Source organism: Podarcis cretensis (genome assembly GCF_951804945.1).
Source record: "Podarcis cretensis genome assembly, chromosome: 5".
NCBI classification, from domain to species: Eukaryota; Metazoa; Chordata; class Lepidosauria; order Squamata; family Lacertidae; genus Podarcis; species Podarcis cretensis.
Genome location: NC_137174.1, coordinates 95,118,629 through 95,140,167, shown reverse-complemented (window position 1 = coordinate 95,140,167; position 21,539 = coordinate 95,118,629). Strand labels below are relative to the sequence as shown.

General features: G+C 46.0%; 1 long non-coding RNA gene across 1 annotated transcript; it reads right to left on the bottom strand.

Moving 5' to 3' along the window:
* Positions 1 to 15,817: 15,817 nt before the first annotated feature.
* LOC307217284 lies at positions 15,818 to 18,276 on the bottom strand. Its single transcript, XR_013839525.1, has 2 exons — positions 17,516 to 18,276; positions 15,818 to 16,998 (listed from the first exon to the last, which is right to left on the bottom strand). It is a non-coding gene; the product is annotated as an uncharacterized lncRNA (long non-coding RNA).
* Between the last annotated feature and the right edge of the window lie 3,263 nt (positions 18,277 to 21,539).

Genomic DNA, 21,539 nt, shown 5'->3' with positions numbered 1-21,539 from the left:
AACTCCTGCAGCCAAGCTGGTGCCAAATGTATTGCTCTGCTTTCCTTTGGACCCCATCAGTGTGGTTGACAGGGAGATCTTATTGTCTGGGCAGCCCAGGACAAGCCCAGGCTCACATCCCAGGGAGGTTGCTAATGCAGCAACTCAGGAGGAAGGTGAAAGCTGATCCTTTGGCGAGAAAACAGCCCATATCTGCCCTGTGAATGGCATGCAATTCACAAAGCTAACAAAGTATGGTTGTAGGTGGGACAATTGGGAACAATAACATAAAGAAACAAAATGTTCTGTTGCAGGAGCCTGGCCGTGAACCATGGCCTACTTGAGAGGTGTCCATTGTACATGCCGGTTGGTTATGGCTCATCTGAGCAAGCAGAATGGAAAAGGGTGTGCCTTTGCAGCCTCGAGGCCCAGGGAAACCCCAGACTCATGAGCTTTTTACACTGCCCTCCTATTGATTCAAAACCCTAAAATGTATTTTATATACAGGTAATTCACTTTTTATTTCTACTCTTTGTATATCGTATTGTTGTTTTATTGCTATGGCCGATGGCTGACGCAAATAAAGATTCATTCATTTATTCTTATACTGCCTTCCTGCTTGGCTACAGGTCTGGTGGTACCAGGTGGTGTAAAATTATGCCCGCCTTGCAACGTGAGCCTCATATTCCTATCATGAATGAAAAATAAAGAAAGGGGAAAGAGAGGGTAGATTTCCATTGAGGAAAATAGTGTGGAGAAAGGGTTAACCCTCCCGCAATAGCTGTCTTTAAAAAAGAAAAAGGAAGTAAGGTGTTAGGAGATGCTGTGGCTGATGGCCTGAAGTTACGTTGGAGTCATAACTGAACCAGAAATTGCAGTCAAGAAATCTGCTTTATTGCATTTCCGCAATTAAAACCATATGAATATTTGCAGGAGAAACCTGACAACAGCAATAGGAGCCAAGCCCAAAGCAAGTGCTGGTATAGCTGAAGAGAGAGCATAGATGCTTTTATATCTCTTCTCCCCCCTCTCTACAGGATTAAAGCTGCTCCAGTCCTAGCCCCCTTACTTCTGAGTAGGCAGGGTTACGATTTCACCATCAGTTGTCTCTGATTTGTTTCTGTGTACACATGGGGGGGGGGGAGTTATTAATGGCCAGGAATGTATTTACCCCATGCAAAGGCATCCACACTTTTGGTCTCACCCACACCGTATATCTTTAAAAGAACATTTAAAGCACATGGGAGAATCTCGGGAACTGTGGCTTGTTAAGAGTGCTGGGGATCCCTAGCCGTGTGTTTTTAATGTGTGGTTGAATGCTACCTTGGTCTAGAGGTGAAGTGAGAACAGCACAACCCATGTGAGGACGGTTTGAGAAACGACGCATCAAGCAGTGCTATTTTATTACAAAAGAAAGTACAAGATACATGCGCATTTGGGATAATGTCGTGGGAACACGGGTTTAAAAACCCAGCACTGGAAGTCCAAAGAGGGCACAGGAAACAGGAGTGTGAGAACACAGCCTTAGTCTCTTCCTCCTCTCAGCTGCTATGGCTTCCAGGGAGGCAATAACCACTTCCTGTTTCAGCAGCAAGTCAGTCAGCCTCTTGCCAGCTTCTTCCCCTGATAAGAGCCAGCTCTGCAGGGTCACACAGATCCTTAATAGCTCCACATGTACTTTGGCCCTGAGGCTGGAGCCTAGCCTAGTCAGCTACTCAAGACCATGGGCCAAACTGATGTTAATGGAGTGGATGTAATTAACACACACATCTTTGTTATGGTTTTGTTTGCGGAATCCTTACCTCTCCCCTCCCTTCTTATTTGACCGAGGGTGGATCTACACACAGGGGGGAACCGCTAAAATTAGTCAGAAATTAAATCGTTATAAGAAAGGGGGGGGGGAACACTATGTAAAAATCACATAGAGAATTTGTTTGCCCTCTGGTGCCTCTCTGGTGGTGTTACACGTTTATAACAAATTCAAAACGTTTTTTAACTAATGTAGCTGAGCCCCAAGTTTGCAGGCGGCACCAATCACCTCATCACAGTCTCTTGCACAACCTTTCACCAGCACCATCCACTTGCAAATGTTCTGGGGTTTTGCCAGGTGGCTGCAAACCTGGTGGGAGCTACATCTTTACCTGCCCCACACTTGGCATCAAACATGGCATCTGGGGTGAGACAGGTGGATGCAGCTTGGGGGAGGGCTGCAGGGCAGTGGCAGACTTTGGTACTATGGCGCCCTGTGCGAGGCCACAATTTGCCTGCCGCCAGCCCTTGTGCAGCCTTCACAAAGGTGGCTAAGGAGGCCCCGAGCTTTGGGGAGGAGGTGGGGGGGCTCGGGCAGGGTCCTATAGCCCCCTCGCCTCCTACGCAAAGCTGGGAAAGCACTACGTAGGCTTTGGGGAAGAGGCAGGGTGTGATGGCCTGGGACTTGGGCTCAGACTCGGAACCAGAGGAGTCTCAGCCTGCACTGGATCCTTTGCCTCAGGCATCATCTGAACCAAGTCTGGGGCCTGATCCTGAAGAGTCCCAGTCTGCACAGGTTTCCCTGCCACAAACACCAGCTGGGCCGAGTCAGGGGCCTGAGCCCTGGCTCCAGATGTGGGGATTACCTCGTTGCCTTCAGCTGGGCCATCACTTACAGCTGCTCCACTACCGGTTTGGTCAGGGGAGGCTGAGGCGGCCCCTGGGTCTAGTAACCCACCGATGTCTCCCGAGCTGCAGAGACTAAGGTCTGAGAAAAGGAGAGACCTGAGTACTCGCAGGGGGAGTGCTCACCTTCAGGCGAAACAGGGGAGTGAGTCGCCGGGGGATCAGGACCGGCCGTTACCCCGACAAAGATAAAAGACTGCTGGACCCCTCCCCAGGTTGTGGGAGCAACATTGCTGTATGCCAGATCCTGTCTGAGATCCTGTACCTGTCCTTGCCTGGCTTCCTGCCTTGACCCTGTCAGACTGACTCCTAGTGGAACCTTCGGATTCTGGACTGGACCTGGACCGCGGTTCTCGGGTTACCCCCGGGCCCAGCACACAGGGAGACTCTAGGACCCTGTCAGAGTCTAACGTCTCCTTCCCAGAGACCAGTGCCTTGCTTACCTGGCTTTGAGATGGCGCCTCCTCGGCTTAGTGTCCCTGAGACCTACAGGTACTCCACTCTTGTGTCACTGATATGGAGAAGCCGGGCAGCATTCCTAGAGGAGGAGGAGAACCACGGAGGGAGCATTTAATTCTTTTTCTCTAGAACAGTTGACCCTCCAGACACCATCATTCCTGACCATTGGCCATCCTGGCTGGAGCTGATGGGATTTGGAGTCCCACAAAACCCCAGGAGACATCTGTCAAGGATGCTTGTCCTGAGATTCCTTTGTGTCCGTTCCAGCTCTACAATTCTATCACAGGGCTGTTGTGCGAGGGAGGGGGAGAACCTTGGGGCTCTTAGAGAAAAAGGTGGGATGGGAAAGCAATAAATAAACATAGCATAGTGCTACTTGCTGAAAGTAACACACCCAAAAAAGACATTAGACATTTGTATAGGAGGCAAAGTTTTTGTGCGAAGATGTGCTTGGTGAGAGAGATTCACATCAAAACGCTGGTGAACTTTCATGAGAAGTTATGAAATAGTCACCATCATAAGCATAACAAAACCAAGCATGAGGAAATGTGGAGAACTGAATGTAAGAGTTGCAAAAATGAGAAAGTGTGATTGACATTCTTGCCCATCCCTAGTCCAACACAGGCAAGTGAAGGGAGGGAGGGGGGGAAGATGGGCAGGGCAGATGCAGTTATGGGATGTGCTTTACCCTCTTACCCCAGGTGACAATGAGACGCAGGCTAATCCCTGGAGAAAGGACACATTTGGGCCTTGAGAGTCTCTGGGGAGAGGCAAAATAAACCCCATGGATAGACTAGGCTAGACTTTTCAAGCCCACATCAATAAAGCAGAAGTTTAAAGAGATTTGTTTGTTTTTCCAGCTTTTGTTTCTAGATGAAACCTACGCAGTATGTCTTGTCTTAACAGCTTCTTACTTAAATTCAGGTATTGCCAGTTCCTGTTTTCTTTGTAAATAAGCTCTGCTTTATGACACATCTAGTGTGTCTGTTTCCATGGATTTCCATCTCGAGCCAAGGTCATGGCGGCCGTCTTGGTTGCTACGAAAGGGTGGGGCTGGGTTCTAAATGTCCCCTTTTTCTTCCATCGATAAGGAAGTCATCACTCTGACTGCAGCTGCGGAGCCTGGGATCCTACAACCAGGGAAAGGCATATGTACTTGAGCTGTGTAATCTGAATTATGAAATACCAGGATATTTTGCAAAAGCTGGCCTTGACGTAGATAGCTTCCTGCCTCTTGAATTTCTCCCTGTGAACATAGGTGGAACCATCCCTACCATTAGGTAGTGTGAAGCAACGACTTCAGGCTGCAGATTATGAGGGGCAGCAGTAGCAGCCCCTCAACTGTTGCTCCTGAGGCCGGCGCCTCGAAACAAAACAAATGGCAATTTGGAAAGAAGGAGAAAGCTTGCCCCCTTGTAGCATTTGGTGGAAAGGAAGGCGGGTTGTCACTGAAAAACAAAACTGGGGCTTTTGAAATTTCCTTTATTGCTATTATGAACAACCCAAAAGTGGAGTAGCAGGGTATTACATCATAACTTATACCAAGCAAACCTGCCTTTGTTTCTCAATTTGATTCTTTTACATGGTTTTGTACATCCAGTGGTATTTTATGCATTGTGTCTTGCAGTCATTTTTATTGATTATAGTTTAGCAATCATATGCTGCTATTGTTAAGAGTGAATTTCTCTTTAATTGCTGTTTGCTGGTATTTAATTTTATTAAAGGTAAAGGTAAAGGTACCCCTGCCCGTACGGGCCAGTCTTGACAGACTCTAGGGTTGTGCGCTCATCTCACTCTAGAGGCCGGGATATAAGTTGTTTGTTTTAAAGTTATGTTTTTATTATGGCTACTTCTTCTTCTTTTGCATCAGTTCAAAGTGAAATGTAAATCCCATCAGATGACAGACGAGTGACCTGGATCCTCCACCTTGAAACATGCAGTTTATGTGTTGTTGTTGTTTCCACCATAGCCCTAGTCCATAAGTTCCTATACCACAAAGACAAGTGTATGTTTTTCAAGGTTTTCCATTGCTGGGCTATTGAAATCCTAGCTGCAGCTAACATGCATGTAAAAAGCTCTTTAGAGAGAAAAGCTTTCCTGTTGTCCATCCAAATATAAAGTTTTATTTTTATTTTTTTAAATTGTGAACCATTTGGCCCAGTTGTGAAGAGGTAGCTTAGTGCATGTGGATGCCTTGAATTTCAAGCCTGTCTTACTTTTCCTCCCTCCCTCCCTCCCTCCCTCTCTCTCTCTCTCTCTCTCTCTCACACACACACACACACTCACAGAGTGGACCTGTGTCCTGCCTGCTGCTGGCTGGGACCTCAAATGCACCACCCCATTCTTCATGTGGACTTTACCTCTTCCCACTATAGCATCACAAATATAATGGATTTATGGTAGAGAAGCAACATCCAGCCTGTATCCGACTTGCTGAATCTGGTTCTCGTCTCTTTCCTACAAACCTTGACCCACCTTGGTAACCTTCCTCTCCCCCTTCCCTTTAATGATACTCGGTGGTTTCTCAACTGGGACAAAGAATGTGTCTCAAAGGTGCAAGACGTACACACCTCTCTGAAGCTAAGCAGTTCTGAGCCTGGACAGCACCTGGAATTCAGGTCCTCCTGGATGCAAGGCAGCCTGAGAAGCCCATATATGCCACCTTGAGGTTCACCAAGGAAGAAAGGGAATTTGCAGACCGAATATACCAGTACAGCCAGAGACCTGCGATCTCAGGGCTGAGAATAAGGCTTAATTTTTATAGCACTTTTACATGCTCTAAAGTGCATCAAATATACTGCTTCAGTAATCCCTCCTCCTTGTCAGAGTATTTCAGCACAATCCCTGATCTGGACCTTTGTATAAAAAGGAATTCTCTCCACCACAAGAATGTGCTTCAAAGCTTTTCTTAAATACTAGCTACAATAAGATAAATGTTGCAAAGTAACACATAGCAAACAAGCAATAAGTTTCAGTCCTTTATGCAGTTCAGTAAACTTTCCTCTCTCTGGTCCCAGAACTAGAGCCTAAGCTTGTTCATTGTTGCAGAACTTGCAGCCACCAGCCATCTACAAAAGGCACAAGCTGCCTTCTCAAGTTTCACCTCCCTGCTGTGAGAACTCTGCAGCTTGTGTTTCCAGAAATGAGTCATCAAAAGTAGCTGATCTCAATCTAATGGGAAAATTCCAGCCTTCTCTGACGCTTTTGCCAGAGTGGAACCTTTTTACCCAAGGCAAACTTTCCATTACAACTTTTTTAAGACAATGCATTTGAGCACATCATTTTATGTATATTAAATTTATAACTTTAACACGGCTCAATCCCACCATTGTCCTTGTGGAATTCAAGAGGGAAAAGGAGAGAGTCGTTCGTTTAGTCGTTTAGTCGTGTCCGACTCTTCGTGACCCCCTGGACCAGAGCACGCCAGGCACTCCTGTCCTCCACTGCCTCCCGCACCTTGGTCAAACTCATGCTGGTAGCTTCGAGAACACTGTCCAACCATCTGGTCCTCTGTCGTCCCCTTCTCCTTGTGCCCTCAATCTTTCCCAACATCAGGGTCTTTTCCAGGGAGTCTTCTCTTGTGGCCAAAGTATTGGAGTCTCAGCTTCAGGATCTGTCCTTCCAGTGGGCACTGATTTCCTTAAGAATGGATAGATTTGATCTTCTTGCAGTCCATGGGACTCTCAAGCGTCTCCTCCAGCACCATAATTCAAAAGCATCAATTCTTTGGCGATCAGCCTTCTTTATGGTCCAGCTCTCACTTCCATACATCATTACTGGGAAAACCATAGCCTTAATTATATGGACCTTTGTAGACAAGGTGACAAGGTGTCAGCAAGAGAGTTATTGGGAGGTCTCTATTTCCATCACAGAACCACCTGTTCCCAGCACACTTAACAACTTAACAAGCACTTAACAAGCACACTTAAACTAGTTACTTGATATGCATTTGAAAACTCTCCCCTTGGTCAGGCTATCCATCCCTTTTCCTCTCTGCACATGCCTCAGGCGAATGAAATAGGAAGCGATAATTGTGATCAATGTCATTGTACAGGTGTGGTTACACAACATTGCTGGGACTGCCTATGCCTGTTTCTATCTGTTTTCAAATGGGCACACCGAGAGGCAATGCATAATCAATCCGCAATGAGCCCCCCCCCCCCCCAATGAAGCCAATTGCTCAAGAAGCTGTTATGGGGGCCAAAAAATAAATTACACAGTAGATCTAGCTTGTGTGAGGACTCTGCAGAAAGAACAAGAACTGAGGGCTCTGTTGATTCTGGAATAAAATCTCATGTGTATGCAGCCAGAGCGTTGTAGTACTTTAAACATCTGCAGATTTAGAAGGGGTTAGCCTTTAAAATTTCTTAGTTTTGTTTCCACCACAAACAGTAAGGATTCCTGAACTGCAGCTGTTTGAAAAGGCCCCCTTCTTTGACTTGCCAACTGTGGACACTCCCAACTCCCAGCTATTGTTTGACCAGGCCAGATCTATTCAGCATGTGATCCAAAGCCCAAGGCTTGTCCTTTTTCTTGCCCCCTCAGGATCAATTTTTATCGAGATCTTTCTTAACCTAACGTGCCCAGATCCTGTGAACAGGGTGTTCTACTTGCAGAGCTTTCTTCTGCCCTTCTAAGATCTTACACAACTGCCAGGCCCATCCATGTCAATGCACACAAGGATAAATGCTGCTGAAGAACTTGCATTCTTGGCACAGCTTGTGGCACGAGGAAGGGAGAGGGAGTGTGAAGGCCTCCTGCTGCTTTTGTGAATGGGCCGTTCCCTAGATTGCTCTCCCCGGGGACCTGGATGTGTAAAGCGACACCTTCATTCATGCGTCATGGACACCTCTGCTCTCAATGGACCCGGCATTAACTGGTGGAGATAGCTAGATATATCTGAGAGAACAGCAGGACCTCCAAAATATGCCTTTGTCAGGGCTGACTGCAGGCTAATAGGAGCGAGTGAGTGGCTGATGCTTCATCAACAGGAGCTAAATACCAAGAGATGGCCTTGTGATAGCTGGGGATCTCGCCTGAATGTTTTGAGAGATGCCCATCAGAATTTGGAGAAGATGCATTTCCAGCTGAAAGGGAGGAGGCAGAGTGGAACTGACAACACCCCCACAACCCACCCCCTTGGAGATTGGCAAAGGGAAAGGCAGACTGAATGTTGAGTTCTTCCAGGCAGAGTTAATTGATTAGGGAAGATTTTAGTGTTTGATGTTGTATTGTATTTTTACTATTTTTGTTGGGAGCCACCCAGAGTGGAGCAACCCAGTCAGATGAGCATCAACATCATCATCATCATCATCATCGTTGCATTCAGTGCTTTTCTGGGGGAACGCAGGGGTATGCATACCCCTAAACATTTTGTGAATCTTTGTACTTTTGTCTATTTACTGTATTTATTTCCTCCGATTTGAACTATAAAATGGTGATTTTCTTGAGTCAAAATGAGAGTACTCCTAAACATATATTTTTTAAGAAAAAAAAGCACTGGTTGCATTTACACTCCAAGGAGCTCAAGGTGGTGTACATTGTTCCCCTTTCCTCCTTTCACCCTCACAGCAGCTGTGTGGAAGTTTAGGTTGAGAGGCAGCGACTGGCCCAAGGTCACCCCGTGAGCTCTGGTCTCCCAGGCCCTAGCCCAACACTCTAACCACTACACCACACTGGTCAATGTCCTATTTAGTCTGACATTCTGTTCTCACAGTAGCTAACCAGATGCCTATGGACACTCTGAAAGCAGGATTTGAGCACAGCAGTCCTCTCACCCTGCAGCAACTGGTATTCAGAGGCATAGTATGTGGGTTAAACCACAGTGCCTAGGACTTGCCGATCAGAAGGTCGGCGGTTCAAATCCCCGCAACGGGGTGAGCTCCTGTTGCTCAGTCCCTGCTCCTGCCAACCTAGCAGTTCGAAAGCACGTCAAAGTGCAAGTAGATAAATAGGTACCACTCTGGCGGGAAGGTAAACGGCGTTTCTGTGTGCTGCTCTGGTTCGCCAGAAGCGGCTTAGTCATGCTGGCCACATGACCTGGAAGCTGTACGTCAGCTCCCTCGGCCAATAAAGCGAGATGAGCGCCGCAACCCCAGAGTCGGTCATGACTGGACCTAATGGTCAGGGGTCCCTTTACCTTGACCTATGCCATTATCACTGGTGGATTTGTCTAAACTCCTTTTAAATACCATCCAACTTGGTGGCCATCATTTGTCGTAAACTGGGGTGCAGCCTTGCAGGAAGGAGCTGCACAAATGGCTCCCTGGCAATCTGATGCAGAGGACAGGAAATATGCTGCTGGTTGGCCTCAGCTATTGTCCTGCTTGTTTATTACAAGGATGGCAAAGTCTCTAGCACTGGTGTGGAATACATAGGAAGCTAAACCCCCCCGGGGGGGGGGGTGTGTGTGCCCAGTTGCTGCAACTACTCCATATAGCTCAGACCTAGGAATAGATGCCTAGACCAGGGGTCAGCAACCTTTTTCAGCCATGGGCCGGTCCACCGTCCCTCAGACCATGTGGTGGGCTGGACTATATTTTGAAGGAAAAAATGAACAAATTCCTATCCCCCACAAATAACCCAGAGACGCATTTTAAATAAAAGCACACATTCTACTCATGTAAAAACACGCTGATTCCCAGACCGTCCGTGAGCCGGATTTAGAAGGCGATTGGGCCACATCCAGCCCCCGGGCCTTAGTTTGCCTACCCCTGGCCTAGACATTCAATTTGTGTGCATAGGTCTCCAGAGTTGGAGAAGCAGGGCTTTTTTTCCAGTCTGAACTCACCAGAACTACTCAGTTCCAGGACCTCTCAGGTGGACGCCATTGCAATTATGAGAGAACAAGGGAGGCATTCCTGGTGAGTTCTGGCACCTCTTTTTCCAGAAAAAAAGCACTGTGTTGAAGCAACTGTGTCACCTGTTGTAAATAAAAAATATGCCCTTTTCCCTTATGGGGTATCCAAGAGCCCATATAGAGTCCTTACATAGATTCCCTATTGGTAGGAGAGAATAACAGAGGCCAACCAGAGAATATTGAGAAGCAAAGCAGCTAGTAAGCTTGATCTTTATTGATCTGTTGCAACAGGGTGCTCCCCTCACACGCAGGAGAGGAAGAGGACCCACAAAAATGCTGTGCAAGGGCTTATAAAGACTTTTGAAATTCCCATTCTCTAGATCAAGACCACCCCCAGAAACATTATGCATACATCACAGAAGGGGTGTAACCTAAGACCACCCCTCAGATACATCCCACCTACATCACAGAAATTTAAATGTTGTATTTCTCCTGTCACAGTTTATCTCCTGTCTGGCAAGTTATTTGACTAGATTGCCTGGGGAGCCTGGCCATTCTTTTGTAGTGGTAAAATACTTATTTCCTGGGCCAGGTTACAGGCTCACACCCTATTCATATCTTAAATGTGTCCTTAAGACAGGAAAGAGACAATGGGGAGGCTTTTCCAGTTTGACCTTGCAGAGAAAACATTTGCTCAGTTTAGGAATCAAAATGGTTCCAGGTTGGCCTTCCTGTGCTGATCTATGTATGTGCGGTTATGAACAATACCATATATTTAAGACCATAAAATTCCTATCACACACCTAAGACAACGAAGCTTTAACTCTCTGCCATGTGCATTCAATTGACTGGGAAGCATCCTTGACAAAAGCCGAGAGAAAGCCCAGGGCAGCATATAAAAAAATTAACCTTGGGTGCTTCCGGACAGGGACATTAGATCTGAAACAGGCCACACAGATCCAGCTTTTCTGTGTGTGGGTTTGGCATGTTAAGCGTTCACACATTCCTGTTTTTCCACCCATGGGTGTTCATTGCTATTTCCCCGCTTGTTGTCTGCACTTGTGGGCGGAGTTTGACAGGACCTGTCCCCTCCCCTCTCAATCACAGGAACACAGGAAGTTGCCTTAGATAAAGAAAGACCATTGGTCCACCTAGTGTAAAATCGTCAATGCTGAAACCATTTCAGGGTTTCAGAAGGGACATTCCCAACTCTTCCTGGAGTTGCCAGGGATTGAACCGGGGACCTTTGGCATGCAAAGCTGATGCTGTACCCACTGAGCTACAGTCCTTTCCACCCCTATTAGTCCTCTTTTGTCTCCACTCATTCTGGCCAAGCATGTGGGTATCTCTACCTGACGTAAACTGGATAAATAAACTAATCGCTGTTTGGTACTGGAATTTTAGAATCAGGATAAGGATGGCCAAGTTTTCTTCTGGAAGCCTTCCTATGTCTTTAATATCCACCCAACTGGCATTAGTTCCAAAGTTTTCACCATCAGAGTGGGCTTCTTCAGGCTTCCGTTTTATTGATACAACAAAACAACAACACCACAAACTGGCTTATAAGTATAAAACCAAATTTACTAGAATAATCGCTAGAATAGAGATAGACTTGTAACCATTCAAGCAATAAACATACTAAGGTGCCATGTGCAAGACAAAGCCTGGAGATACTGTAAACATGGAGTGGATAAATGTACAACTCTATCTTAACAAGTTACATGTGCAGTAAACGTTATACAGACTGGATAAATGAATTGTTCAACAAGTAGCGTAAGTCCAATCACAGAACGGCAACCCCATGCCGCCACAATGGCAAGGGTAGCACACTGGAGAATATGAAAAAGTTTTTCAAAGCTGTTTTTCAAAGACTGAACTGGATGAGATGTTCTTCAATGGGTCTTGAGTTGGAAACACAAAGCCATATGCATGGATCAATCACGGGAAGGCAAATCAAAGCCACCACCTTGGTGAGAATAAGACAAGTGGGCAAAAGGAGACCTGTTCTCCGGATATATTACAGGTTTCGCTACACGCTTCATCAGTCCGAAAAGCCAGTCTTACAAAACAGTTGTACAGTTATCCACTCCATGTTTACAGTATCTCCAGGCTTTGTGAATCTAATGGGAGAAGAAACTTAACATTTTAATTTTTTTAGTTTCTTCTCTAGCACAGTGAACTGTCAGTTCTGTTACTACCCCTGATGGCAGCCTTTTGTCCTACTGTATTTATTTTTCCCAATTTGAACTATAAAATTGTGGTTTTCTTGAGTCAAAATGAGAGTACCCCTAACATTTTTTTAAAGAAAAAAAAAAGCACTGAGCTGGACCCAGAGCAGATGAAGGGTTGTAACTCAGAAAGTCCCAGGTTTGATCCCAGCCACCTCCAGAGCTGGGAGAGATTTCCTGTCTGAAACGCTGGAGGGCGGCTGCTAGTCAGTGTTGCCAAGGCTGAGCTCAGAGTCCACAGCACTTTGACCAGGTGGTCTCTGGAAGTGCCACCCAGCTCGCCTAGCCCAGTCGGGGTTGAAGTGCATGAGTCCAGTTGGTGACACTGGCTCAAGGGCGATGCTGACATCCAACCTGCTGGCAACTTCGCCTCCCCCACTGGAGCTTTGTTGTTGTTGTTGTTGTTCTCCCTGCACCCTCCCCTCCACCCCTGGAAGGCCAGCAGAATCCAAATGGCCTCCCACAGGAGCCTGGAATTTTTCCCTGACTCCTCCACAGTCCTGCCTTGGCCCGTTCCTGTTGCCACCTCTGCATCTCCCTCCCTGTGCACAAACAGCCTCTGTGTTCATGGCGCTTATCTCTGGGAGCATCTCTCATCTACAGCGCTCCACAGCTCAGCACCCTACAAAGAGGGGGCTTGTGATTCAGGCATCAAAGGCGATCACCAGTCATGCTTGCATCACAGAAAACGCCGGTCAAGGTCGAGGCATCCTGGCAAATGCTGGAGGCAAAGGGGTGGTTGGTATAGAAATTTAATAAGTAAGAAATAACAAGAAAAAATAATCTCTTACATGTACTCTTGGGTTTTCCCAGACACAGAAGCATACCCTTTCCCAAGGGGCTAATGGCAACTTCCATGGTAAGCAGGGGAATGGGATGGGGGCATAGCTGCCAACATTTCCCTTTTTAAAAGGGAAATTCCCTTATTCCGAATAGGATTCCTCACAAGAAAAGGGAAAAGTTGACAGCTATGGATGGGGGGTGGTTGAGCGTCAATCCTTCCGCTTCCAACCATCCTGTCTGTTTGGCAGGCAACCCTGCCTATCAAGAATCCTTTCGCTTGGCTAGTAGCATCCGTGCTGCTGTTGTCACATACATAAAAAGTTTTTTCAGTTCCTTTGGAATGTCGGTACCATGGACTACGCAGAATTGGATAAAATGACAGGAAGGATTCGAAACCTGCGGGACCAGAGATTTACAGAAGATTGGAAGAAATATACAAACTATTTGAAGAGCAACTGTAATCAATAAATTACGCTAGTAGGATTACAAGAAGTTTCACGAGGAGAAATATATGAAATATTGCAAAGAAGAGAAAGAAGAGAGATATTAGTTATGAGATTTAAATGTAATAGTGAAAATAAGAAATGTATATTAATTGAAAAGATTGGAAAATTTTCAGATGTGATTGATGGAAGTAAAAAAAAATTGTATAAGATATAAAAGTATGTTTAATAATTGTTGAAAATGATATGTTAAAAACTAATAAAAAAATAAAAAAGGAATGTTGGTACGTATAATTCCTAATAAAAAGGCTTCTGTCTTTCTTTTCTTTTCTTTTTACAAAAGTTTTTTTGTATGCTACTAGCCCAGAGATGGAAAGAAGAAAGAGTGCCTACCAGAGAGGAATGGCAAATTAAGCTGTTAGACTATGCTGAAATGGCAAAACTGGTGCTTTTACCCTAAAAATGTTTAGGGGTACTCTCATTTTGACTCAGGAAAATCACCATTTTATAGTTAAAACTGGGAAAAATAAATACAGTAAATGGACAAAAGTACAAAGATTCACAAAATGTTTAGGGGTATGCGTACCCCAGGGGGGAAAGCACTGGGCAAAACTGACCGGGAAACTCAGAGACCAAGTAGACAAGAAATTCAAGAAAGAATGGGAATAGATTATAATTTATTTAGGAGACCACTGTAAACAGATGAAAACATGAGCAGGATTTTAATCTCACTTGTAATGTAACAAATACCATGGATAATATGGACAGATACAAAACATAGACTATGAAACAATATGCAGTTGGAAATGTTGACAATAGGATTCACGGAGGGGATGCGGGGGGGGGGGGAGTCTTGAGATTCAGAGGAGTCTCACTTTATGGGTATGTAACTGGTATTGTAATTAATTTATATTTGTACAATCAAATAAAAATAGTTAAATAAAAAGGAATCCTTTCGTGGTATGATGATGACACATAGTGACTCCCGTTTGAGGGAAAGTTGCAGCATTTTGGACTTTTCAGTTTAGAGGAAAGGCGACCAAGAGGGGACAGGAGGGAAGTTTATGAAATGATGCACAGCATGGAGAAAGCGGGTGGAGAAAACTTTTATCTCCCTCTCTCATAACACTAGAAGTCGTGGGCGTCCAAGGAAGCTGAATATGGGGAGATTCGGGGCAGACAAAATAGTCCCTCTTCATGCAGCATTTCGTTGAGCTATGGGACTCGCCCCCACAGGAGGCAGCAATGGCCCTAGGTAGCTTTAAATTAGAACTAGAGAAATTCAGTTAGAAGCCTGGGATAGCTCAGTTGGTAAAGCATGAGACTATTAATCTCAGGGTCATGGGTTCAATTCCCACGTGGGGCAAAAGATTCCTGCTTTTAGATGATCCTTACGGTCCCTTCCAGCTGTACAGGTCTATCTCTCTACCATCGCAGAGGAGAGGGCTGATGATGGCTACAGCTAGTCATGATGACTATAATCTACCTCTACAGCTGGAGGCAGCAGTACTTCTGAATAAGAGTTTCTGAAAACTACAGGAGGGGAGAGTGTTGTTGTGCTTGGGTTCCCATGGGCGACTGGTGTTGGGATGAGTCTGGGGAGACGGAGGCATCTGGCAGGCCCCCTGCTGGCTCCAGCCCACCGCCGGCAGCCGAGTGAACTCCGGTTCTTGAAACAGCATCAAAACTGCCACTCAAGCCTCAGAGACCTTTAGAGACTGAACACGCAAGCCAGCAGAGAGAAGAACTCTTTGCAACAGAAGTGGCGGACAGAGGCATATGTAAGCATATTTACAAGCATTTATTCAGCATCAGGACAAAGGAAAAAACATGTCTTCTTGCCTTCATGTCCAAGCAAAACAGCATAAGCAAAAGCTATATACAACTGAAGTTCCCAGCAGACTAGGCTGGAAGTAAACAGATATGTGACATACAACAAGTCCACATGCCTGTTCTAATTGTGCAACGGAACTACAGTGGTACCTCAGGTTACATACGTTTCAGGTTATAGACTCCGCTAACCCAGAAATAGTGCTTCAGGTTAAGAACTTTGCTTGAGGATGAGAACAGAAATCGTGCTCCGGCAGCGCGGCAGCAGCGGGAGGCCCCATTAGCTAAAGTGGTGCTTCAGGTTAAGAACACTTTCAGGTTAAGTACGGACCTCCAGAACGAATTAAGTACTTGACATGAGGTACCACTGTATATCCTAACATCTGGTTGGCCACTGTGAGAACAGGATGCCGGATTGGGTGGCCACTTGGCCTGATCCAGGAAGCCCTCCTTATGTTCTTACCCTCATCTTTGACAGTTAAGGCATTTTGTTTGCTTCACCAATTTTATTGATAGAAAAATATTTATAGACTGCAAATTCATTAAAAATATCAAATGGCTTAAAGCAGAAATACATAAAACCATGCAGTAGAAACCGCATTAAAATGTCAAAAACAGTAACCAATTAACTATTGTGGAAATACTATGTGTTCTTTTTTAAATATGATTTTTATTAAATTTTCTGTTTTACAATTTAAAATACTCATTTTACATCCTTAAGATATCTGTGACTTACCTTCCTCTCTTTCCATGGTTCATTTTACATATCATAAATTCTTGCATATTTTACAAAAACTATACCATTCAGTATTCTATTATTGCATCCATCAAAACTCCTTTACACTGTTGAATTTATGCTGCCAGCGTTAAGTTTCTGTGTTCATAATAGCCTGCATAGGTGTGGCGGGAATCAGTTCAGGATCAACATTCTTGCTCCAAACTTGCACTGAGGTCGGATTAGCTGAGAGGCATCATTTGAATTGGCCTGTCATGAAGACAGCGTCAGTCTCTCTGAATTGCTCATCTCCTTAAAAGGCGCCACCCTTTGGACCACATAAGAGGAGGAAGAGAAACTCATGCATGGGGTGTGCTCTAAGTAACTCTCAGATACATGCAGTCATGAGAGATGAAAGGGAAGGAGTTGTGTGGGTGGATGTTGGCGCCGCCCCTCTGCCAATCTAATTGGAATAATTAATCCCCCTCATGCAAACAATCAGACCTAATGAAGTATGTAGGATGAAAGGAAGCAAGAGGTGGGCTTGATGGCCTCATGTGTTTTGAATGCAAAAGCCGGTTCCCTGTAACTTAGAAAGTGTAGTCATTTCTCTGCCAGAATTGCAGGTGGCAGCCTGGTGCCAAGGAGATCAGATTGGCACGGGCAAAAGTACACGTTGTACAACAAATAATAGGTGCATCCAGGGGCTTAATACTGCTAATGGGCCATTTAGGTATCGCAAACGGAAACCTCTCATTGGCAACAGGTCAAAAAAAATAGATGATCCGGTTTTTCATTGAAATGGTGAATAAAATGGGGTGAGGGGTATGGAATGGCATTTCAATGTCCGAAATGCACTCATGGGAAAATTTACATGCAGTACCCATCCCATGTCTGGAAGCACCCAAGAGGCCCCTGTCAGGGCTGAGCCTTAAGGCACTTCCTGACTTTTCAGGTGGGATTCAGTCACAAACTGCTCAATTCGGGTTGTGCATTTAAAGTTGATTGCCCCAAACGAAACCCATTTTTCTATAAGGACGGTGATGGGACAATTCACTGGGAATGTAGCGCTTGCTCGAATCAACATAATCAAATTCACCTGGAGTACTGTGTCCAGTTCTGGGCACCACAGTTCAAGAAGGACACTGACAAACTGGAACGTGTCCAGAGGAGGGCAACCAAAATGGTCCAAGGCCTGGAAACGATGCCTTATGAGGAACGGCTAAGGGAGCTGGGCATGTTTAGCCTGGAGAAGAGGAGGTTGATATGATAGCCATGTTCAAATATATAAAAGGATGTCACATAGAGGAGGGAGAAAGGTTGTTTTCTGCTGCTCCAGAGAAGCGGACACGGAGCAATGGTTCCAAACTACAAGAAAGAAGATTCCACCTAAACATTAGGAAGAACTTCCTGACAGTAAGAGCTGTTTGACAGTGGAATTTGCTGCCAAGGAGTGTGGTGGAGTCTCCTTCTTTGGAGGTCTTTAAGCAGAGGCTTGACAACCATATGTCAGGAGTGCTCTGATGGTGTTTCCTGCTTGGCAGGGGGTTGGACTCGATGGCCCTTGTGGTCTCTGCCAACTCTGTGATTCTATGATTCTATGATTCTAAATTTCCCTGCAGACAAACCAGAATAAATGCTTGCTAAATAGCCAACACAGAGCAGATCCTCACCATACATTTAGAACACATCGAGTGCACATCTTAAGAATCCTGGGAGCTGTGGTCCCCCGTCTCCCCATCACAGAGCTATGAACTCCCAGCAGCCTTAACAATGCACAGCCCCGACTTTCCTGGGGCATCTATCCCTGTCAGTGAACCAAGATGCTGGCAACAGCTTGAAGATGCTGAGCTTCCCAGCTTCCGCAGCAGGTCTTCGCTGTCTCGTCTTGTATGCCTTGGAGAGCAGCCTGAGATGAAGAAATCTAGCAGCGGAGGCTTTCTCTGCCTTGGCCCAGTCTCAAGGAAAAGCTTTGCTTGCATAATTTCTCCACATCTCTGATTGCAGCCATCTGTCTTGAGGGACAATGGAGTGCGCCTCCGAGGGTGAAGTCAAACCGCTACATCAGTGACCTCCTTGGGGCATGAGCCTCTGGGCATGGAGGAAGGAGGCATACAAGTCTAGTTTCCTGCCATGTGCCATTGATAAAATAATAGGGCATCGGTGGTGGATTCATACTGGGCCGTCCACACATCATTTGGCTTCCGCAATGCTTTCCTGGCATAACTGCCTTATTGCCATCTGGAGGAGCACTTGTGTGCTGCAGTGCAACCACAGCCAGAAAGCAGAAAGAAATAAACTGGAATATTAGGGTTGTGAGAAGCTACAGGATTTTAGCAGGAAGCTACAGCACAGGCTGATCGCCGAAGAACTGATGCTTTTGAATTATGGTGCTGGAGGAAACTCTTGAGAGTCAGATCCTGGAAGGACAGATCCTGAAGCTGAGACTCCAATACTTTGGCCACCTCATGAGAAGAGAAGACTCCCTGGAAAAGACCCTGATGTTGGGAAAGATTGAGGGCAGAAGGAGAAGGGGATGAAGGAGAAGGGGGTCACGAAAAGTCGGATACGACTAAATGACTAAACAACAACAACAGCACACGAACTGATTGGAAACAAAGACGCATGTCTTTTCCAAAACTTTTTGCAGGCGCAAACAGCACTGGGCCAACAGAGGGATGGTGTATAACTGCCCCAATACCACCATGAGGCAAATCACCATGAATGTGCAATAAAAACCCTTGCCTGCAAATCCTGCCTCCTTAGCAAGACCCCTGGCCTCCAGAACACGCCAGAGGCCTCTCTGCAACCTCTGCTTGTCCGCTGACTCAAGCCAAGCATGATACGCTGAGTGTTTGGAAATTGCAATGTAAATTTACCCTGCTATATAAGGCACCCATTAATGATTGCGATAAGAATTATTATGCCAAGCCCAGCAGCCACCCAGATGGGCTTCACTTTGAAGATTTTGTTCTTGTTGAAGATTAGAAATGCATGCCACGGCAACCCCACCGCCTTCTTCCTTCCTCTCCTTTTAAGCATGAAAAGGAGCTGATCACAGATCTCCCATGTGCAATTAGGAGCAGAGGAAACTGCTGGTCGCTCTGGCTCTCGGTTGACTGGCAGCTGATCACCAGGGTTTCAGAGGGAAGACATTCCCAGCCCTATTTTGAAATGCAAGCAATTTGAACCTGGCCCCTTTTGCGAAGGTATTTTTGGCAAAATTTCACAAGAAGAGAGGTGTGTTAGGAGATATAAAGCCTGCCTGCCGTGGGGTCAAGACCAGGACCTGCCTGCAGCTGCTGCTGCCCCAGGAGACCTCCATCTCCTGCTGTGGCCTCCACCAGATCTCCAGATCTGGATCTGTCGGCAGCTGTGCAAGCAGGGCAGGAAGCAGGCACTGGCAGGCAGCATTGGAAACACCTGCTGCCCCAGGACGACTGCGCTCTGCTGCAGAGCTGACTCACGCAATGTCAAACTTATGTGGTTGAAACAAAATTAAAAAATTCCTTCCAGTAGCACCTTAAAGACCAACTAAGTTAGTTCTTGGTATGAGCTTTTGTGTGCATGCACACTTCCTCAGATACACTTCTTCTGAAGAAGTGTGCATGCACACGAAAGCTCATACCAAGAACTAACTTAGTTGGTCTTTAAGGTGCTACTGGAAGGAATTTTTTTATTTTTTATTTTTTTATTTTGTTTTGACTATGGCAGACCAACACGGCTACCTATCTGTAACTGGAATTATGTGGTTGAAATTGTGCAGATTAATTGCATGCTCTCAAGAACATCCTAGAGGTGCTTTGAAGTTGGAAGGGAAGGGTGGTCATGAGCAAGGTGGTGCAGGTTCAGAGATACATGTTGTTGCACATACGTGGCACCCTTGGAATGTACAGAAGTCAGAGGAATCACTGGAAGATTCTAACACACACCCAAAATCCTTTACGGCCTGGGGCTGTGTCTCCCCTCTGAGATGTGCTGAGTTTTGCCTCCCTCTAGTGGCAAAGAGGAAGAAAGTCACAAAGGAGAGAGGTTGCTTGGCTGGCGAGAAAAATGATTTTGTTCATGCTTTAGATGCAGGGGTCGGCAACCTAAGGCCCATGGGCCAGAAGCGGCCCACGGAAGCCTTTTAACCAGCCCCCGAGCTGCCCCTGAACCAAGCCGCCCATTTGGCGAGTGCACACACACTGTGATAAACTGGCACAGCGCAGCGTGGGGACTCTCTTCCGCGGCTCCGGAAATCGCTTCTGCACATGCCCAGATGCCAGAAATCGCATCTGTGCAGGCACGATTTTCAGCGTCTGGGCATGCGCAGAAGCAATTTCCAGCGTCACGCTGCGCTGGCCCGGCCCATGGAGGATCTCTGTGGGAGTGATCCAGCCCATGCCTTGCTGACCCCTGTTTTAGCTGGACTCTTTGCAGGCGGGTTTTCTTGCTTGCTCCCCATTCATGTGAGACTTCCTCATGCTCCAGACTAGCAGGGTGGGTGGCATTTGCCAAGGCATTCAGCTGCAGCCTTGGCATCAGGCTGTGCCAGCGAAGGAGGCGGGGTACGAGGACTGAGCTATGAAATCTCACAACAGTAGATTGTGTAGTGTCCAAGTCAGGGGAAGGAATAGCCCTGCTCTATTCTGCCTTGGTCAGATCACACCTAGACCAGAACTGTGTCCTGTTCTGGGCATCACAATTTAAGAAGGATATTGACAAGCTGGAACTTGTGCAGAGGAGGACAACCAAGAAGATTAAGGGTCTGAAAACCAAGCCTTATGAGGAACGATTGAAGGAGCTGGAAATGTTTAGCCTGGAAAAGAGGAGACTGAGAGGAGATATGATAGCCATCTTCAAATATCTCAAGGGCTGTCACATGGAAGATGGAGCAAGCTTGTTTTCTCGTGCTCCGGAGTGCAGCACTTGAAAGTATGAATTCAAGAAAGGAAATTCTGACTCAACATCAGGAAGAACTTTCTGACACTAAGAGCTGCTTGATAGTGAGACGGACTCCCTCAGAAGGAGGTGGACTCTCCTTCATTGAAGGTTTTTAAGCAGAGCTTTGATGGCCATCTTTCAGGGATTATTTAGCTCTGATTCTTGCATTGCAGGGGGTTGGACTAGATGACCTTTGGGTCCCTTCCAGCTCTGTATTTCTGTTATTCTATGTACATTCTCCGTGCAATATCCCATCCCCTGCTTTGTACATCACCTGTTAACAGGGCTGATAGCTGTTATATTCTTTCTGCTTTTTTATTTGGGCTCCTGAAATACCTGCCTAATTGGCAGACCTTTAGCAGACAGTGATTTCCAAACTATCCCTGGAGAAAAGGGTTCGGGGAGCAAATTTCTTTAAAGGGTGCAGGAATTCTGCAGTGGTGGAGGTGCAGGAGCTCATCATGACAGCAGCCCCAGTCACAGGACTATACATGGCACAACAGTACATAATAATACCCCCCCAACACCCTTTTAGGGCCATAACTTCAATTTTACATGTAGCTTTTCTGGGAGTGGTTCTTACTTTTGACCACATGTTGGGCTTTAACAAAAGCTCTTCAGTCAGATGAAAAGCAACCTTTTCATAGCCATTGACAGCCTTATCTCCATGAATTTGTTTGATTCCTCTTTTAAAGCCGTCCAAGTTGGTGGCCATTGCTTCC